Raw genomic sequence first — 5,693 nt, forward strand, 5'->3', positions numbered from 1 at the left:
ACTTTTGACAATGGCAACTATGATTTAAAGGGGGAAGAGCTATAAAAGGAACCCTATCACAGGGTTTGTCCTCTTCTGGGTAGTGTCTGGGTCAGATTCATCTCAGTGACCCCAGAGTGAGTACTGAGGAATGTGTCATCCAAAATGAAGAGATCTGCCCCTTTCCTGTTAGCCACGAGCAGAGCAAGGCAGGGAACGTGGATGCTGAATTAACCGTGTTCATCATGTAGACAGCTCTACTGCCAAGATGGTCAGTGTGCCTAAAACCCGAAGGACTTTCTGTAAGAATCGTGGAAAGCATCAGCCTCACAAAGCGACCCAGTGTAAGTAGGACAGGGATTCCTTGTATCCCAGGGAAAGAGGCACTATGATCAGAAGCAGAGTGGCTTTGGTGGGCAGACAAAGCCGATTTTCTGGAAGAAGGCTAAAACCACAAAGAAGATTGTGCTGAGACTTGAATGTGTTGAGCCTAACTGCAGATCCAAGAGGATGCTGACCATTAAGAGATGCAAGCATTTTGAACTTGGGGGAGTAAGAATAGAAAGGGCCAAGTGATGCAGTTCTAAGCTTTGGGGTTCCTTGGTTCTCTTGAGAGAAAAATGCTGAAACTATAGAACAGTTAACCTGTACAAAAATAAATGCAGATATTCTTACTCAAAAAAAAAAAAAAACACACAAAAAAACAGACAACAACAGATCTGACCTACCTAGCAGGAATACAGTGAATACACTTAGGGCTGTCTGTTTTTTTTCTTTTCTCCATAATAACCTGCTGAGGGTTCAGAAAGGTAGATTTGCCAGGGGGTGAGGACGCTGGCAGGCAGAACCAGTGGCTGTTATTGGTGGACAACTCTTGTCCTGGGCTGTTTGGAACACCCCTATCCCCACCCACAGCCCTTATTCCAATAATGTGGCACTCACAGAGCCTATGTCTGTCCTGTACCCCAGCCCCAAGACGTCTAGTCTAGAGTAAAGACTTTAAAGGGCAACATCTTTGCTAAAGGCAAAGGAGACTTGCCTCTCAGCAAATATCTTCTCAAACGTGGCCCTAGCCATTTGGTTTGGGTAAGATCTAGCAGATCATATCGGTAGTCAGAGATCTAATTGGGTTTACACATTTTAATCTTCCTCTCTAGTTTCTCAGCCATGATTGATACCCAGGGAATGTCAAATCCTGTTAAAATAAGAAAATAGGCTGTAGAAAGGGAATTTTTAACTGCCTTAGAGTAGTGAAGATTAGCAAAATTCAGGAATTAAACAGCCAGGGGAAGCCCAGCTTTGAAATATAATGAGAGTCGGTATCCTTACCTGGCTTCTGAAGGCACAGGATCAGAGAGTGTTAGTGGAGGCAGCAGCAAAGGCCAGGAGAGATGTAAGAAGAATATATGGAACATGATTAACCTCCCTCTGGGGAAAGGAATTGAAAGTTGGCAGCAAAGGTGTATATACTTCTGTACTATTTGAATGCTTTTTTCATGCACATGTGGTGGTTTCCTATAAATAAAAAATAATGCTGCAGCAGTAAGACTCAGTGTGAGTTGTGCAGAGATAGCCTTTCTCAAATACTGGCCAACGATGCTGGAAAGTAATTTGGCAGCATGTTTCAAGAGGCCTTAAAACAAGTATGCCTCTTTACTCTGGCTCTGCTTTTAGGAATTCATCATATGGAAATAATCATTGCAGAACTTTTTTAAAAAACAAGGAAAATTGAAAACATCTTCCAAATTATCCAACAACGAGAAAATTACAAAAATCAGATTAGATACCAAAATATTGACATTGGTAATCTCTGGGTATGGTAAAGGACCACAACCCCTAATTTAAAAAGTTTAATGTCAGATGCTGTTATGGACTGAATGTTTGTGTCCCCTCAAATTCGTATGTTGAAGCTCATGTGGTATTTGGAGCTGGGGTCTTTGGGAGGTAATAGGTTTATATGGGGTCATGAAGATGGAGTCTCATGATGGGATTAGTGTCCTTATAAGAAGAGGAAGAGCCATTAAAGTGTCCTCTCTCCACCGTGGGGACACAGTGAGAAGTCTGCCATCTGCAAGTCAGGAAGAGGGCCCTCGCCAAGAATCGAGTCTGCCAGCATCTTGATCTGGGACTTTCCAGCCTCCAGAACTGTGAGGAACTGTTGTTTAAGCCACTCAGTTCATTTCAGGTCCCATCAGTTCAGGTCAAGTTTTGTCAGCACATTTTTGGTTTTCAGAGCTCTTGCATTTCCCTCTTCCGTGTGTACGGTGCACACAGACAAGCGGCAGGGGCCTCTGAGCTCCTGCTGGCTCCTGGTCCACATGAGCTGGTGAGTCCGTGCTGCAGGCCCTGCCTTTTAGGTTTGAGGGAACAGTGTAGGGGAAGGAGTAAAACTTAATTTTATCTCATATTTAGAGTTTTCTCTTATGTAAACAGTTATCCCAGCAGAACGTCCCAGAGTGGAGGATCTGGGCACACATCCTAAACTCCCAGCGAACTCCTTAGATAATACTTTATCAAGGAGCATTTTTGATTATTTGCCCAATATAATTTGTTAGTCTTTTCATCAGATCACTATCTGAAAACAGCAGGCCTTTCGTTTCTTCTCTTTTTTTGCATACACGTTGGCACTGGCGTCATTGTCACAATCTCTCGTTATCGTCCTTTATTCACCAGGTCACATTGCCCTGGACTGCTCCCGTGTTGTATACACACGATGTGCCCAAATCCAATCCAGTCTCATTTCACATTTGTTTTAAATGTATATATCCTGAGCTTCACTTTAACACTCTCTCATTTTAACTTCTTTATTGGTAGAATTATTTCCAGGGTAGAGTTCACTTGCTTTCTCTCAGGAAGGTAACTTTGTTGAGTATATACTTTAAGGTCACTAAGGTCCAGACCCTATAAAATTAGATGTGAACTTGTAGAAAACTGAAAGGAGACAAACGATTTTTTCCTGGTTGGAATACAAATGTTTCTGTTTGGTAGAGAAGGTAACCCCAAGCGATGGTTTCATTGCTGGAAATTCGATACAATCTTTGTATTGAATTTAGCAATCTTATTTCCCTGTTTCCTTTTATCACTGACTCTAACATTTTCTTGTGTCATCCTTTGAACCAGCTTTTTCATCCTGCCTTTCCTCATTAATGAGTCATGTAAATCTTTTGACACATGCTCCTTATACATTTATATGAAAATTACATTTTTAGCATTTTGGAAATTATATTTTGACACCCCCAAATGTGACTGAGATTGAATTTCTCACCACTCTGGAGAGTTGTCAAAACTGGATTTATATGAGTTAGAAAAGTGAAGTGAAATGGAATCCTTTCTCCTGAGTGTGCTGGTTCAAAGTCTAGCTTTAAGAGCAGGGAATCCAGAGCTAGGGAGCAGTCCCCAATATCACTTGTGGATAATGTTTATAGCTTAAGAAAATAAAATGGGGGTTGGTCTAAGAGTGGATATGATAGTGTTCCACTGTACAGTGTATATTACATATTCATTCATTTATTCAATCATTCATTCACCCAGCACACATTTATTGAGCATCTTGTTTGCTAGGCACTGCTCTAGAACCTAGACAGGGGCTGGAAATACAGAAGCAATTGAGGCAAAGCTCCTGTCCTAAGAAGCTCTTGGAGTAATGGGAGAGAGAGATACATATGGAATCAGTGTTGTTGTAAGACTGAGTGTCACAGGAGCCATGCACGGTGGGTAAGAGCATGGGGTATATGGAAGCATCCAGAGTGGCTCCTAATGAACTTGAGGGTTTCTTAGACTGAGTCTTAAAGTAGGACTTAGCCAGATGTGGATATGAGAAAAACCATTCTGGGCAGAGGAACACTAAAAATGGGAAGAAAAAAGCATGTTATGTGTACAGAGGTCCTTGTTCCCGGAGCATTGGGTGTGAGGCAGGGAGTGGCATGTGTTCCATAAACAAGCTTTTATTTACATGAGGTTAATTTTATGTGTCCATTTGACTGCATTGTAGGATGCGCAGATATCTGGTTAAACATTATTCCTGAATGTGTGAGGGTGTTTGCAGAAGAGATTAGCGTTTGCATTGGTGGACTAGGTAAAGTAGATGGTCCTCCCTAATGCAGGTGGCATCATCCAACCTGTTGAGGGTGCAAATAGGACAACAAAGTGGAGGAAGATTGAATTTGCTCTTTCTTCCTGACTGCCCAAGCTAAGACGCAGTACTTCTCCTGCAGCTGGACTGGGACTTACACCTTCTGCACTCCTGGTTCTTAGGCTTTTGGATTTTGACTGGAATTTCCTGGGTTTCCAGTTTGCAGATGGCAGGTCATGGGAATTCTCAGCCTCCATAATTGTATGAACCAATTCCTCATAATAAACCTAATTTTATTGGTTCTGTTTTTCTGGAGAACCCTTTCCTCTAATTTATGTTCAAAATTTTAATTGATCTCCCCCCTCTCATTCCGTGCTCATCATTTTTCCCCTAATTCTATCCTACGAACCTTCCTTTCCTGCCCAAATGGCAATTAGAAAAGTTAGCTCCTTCTTTGAAGGAACAGTCCATTATAGAATCAAAAAAAGAGCAGCAGCATATTCCTAGTTCTGACTTTCAAAGATCTCAGAGTAAGAAGAGTTTTCAAGCATCACATGAACACGTTTTCCAACTCCACGGATTGGACACATGGACACAGCTTCTATAGCTTCGGACCGGACAGCAGCAATAGAAAGACCAAGTAGAGACCCGAGGAGTCTTTTCCAGCTCAGTATGTCTGATCCAGGAGTCCCGAGGGAACCAGTTTTAATGGACAAGTGCAGCTGTCCACTGAGTGAGGCCAGTGAGGACAGCCTACCAGAGACAGTTGGCTGAGGGGACTCCTTGTCTCAGCTCTTAGCTAATTCACATGAGCACCCCACTTTTCACAGCCCAGAATACTAGTAGGCCCACTATATAATAAATGGTTAAACTGTGAATACCTAGGGGTAAAATGATATGGAACTAAGATCTCCTGCACCTGGACAAGTTGGAAGGAGAAAAAACTGGCAGAGATCATGCAAGCAAAATGAAGTTGACTTGCTTCTTTGATTACAGCTAGCATCAGCATCTAATCCATAGGAAGAGTGCTGACTGTTTCACATAAGTCCAGGAGGAGGTGGCAAGAGGAGGAAGCTATGCCTCTGAGGACGGGAGTTTGGCAGACTGGAAATTACAGATCACCCAGCTGTCACATGTGGTCACTTCAAGTTGACCTCTTAGGTTCTGTGTCAGTTAGGAATTGGGTATGTCTAAGTATTAGTCATCTATTACTGTGTAACAAATTTAGTGTCTTAAAACCAAAACGAACATTTATTATCTCATAGTTTATGTGGCTCTGAAATTCAGGAGCAGCTAACTTGATGGTTCTGACTTGAGGTCTCTATCAAGATTGCAGTAGACCAGGGCTTCAACATGAAACTTTGATGAGCTAAAAGATCTGCTTCTAAAAGTTCCTTCACATAGCTGACAAGTTGATGCTGGCTGTTGGTGGGGGGCCTCAGTTCTTTGCCACTTGGACTTCTCCACAGGGCTGTTTGAATGCCCTCATGACATGGCAGTTGACTTCCTCCAGAGTGAGTGATCCAAGAGAAAGCAAGGCAGAATCCGCCATGTCTTTTATGACCTAGCCTCAAATGTCACACACTGTCATTTTCTCAATATCCTGCTGTTTACACAGGCATGGTTGATTAAATCATTGGCC

General features: G+C 42.4%; 1 pseudogene; it reads left to right on the forward strand.

The window, feature by feature from the left end:
* The first annotated feature begins 164 nt into the window (after nt 1-164).
* LOC111736248 lies at nt 165-656 on the forward strand (annotated as a pseudogene).
* The last annotated feature ends 5,037 nt before the right edge of the window (nt 657-5,693 follow it).

The sequence above is a fragment of the Pteropus vampyrus genome, unplaced genomic scaffold, assembly GCF_000151845.1.
Source record: "Pteropus vampyrus isolate Shadow unplaced genomic scaffold, Pvam_2.0 Scaffold19, whole genome shotgun sequence".
In the NCBI taxonomy this organism is placed as follows: Eukaryota; Metazoa; Chordata; class Mammalia; order Chiroptera; family Pteropodidae; genus Pteropus; species Pteropus vampyrus.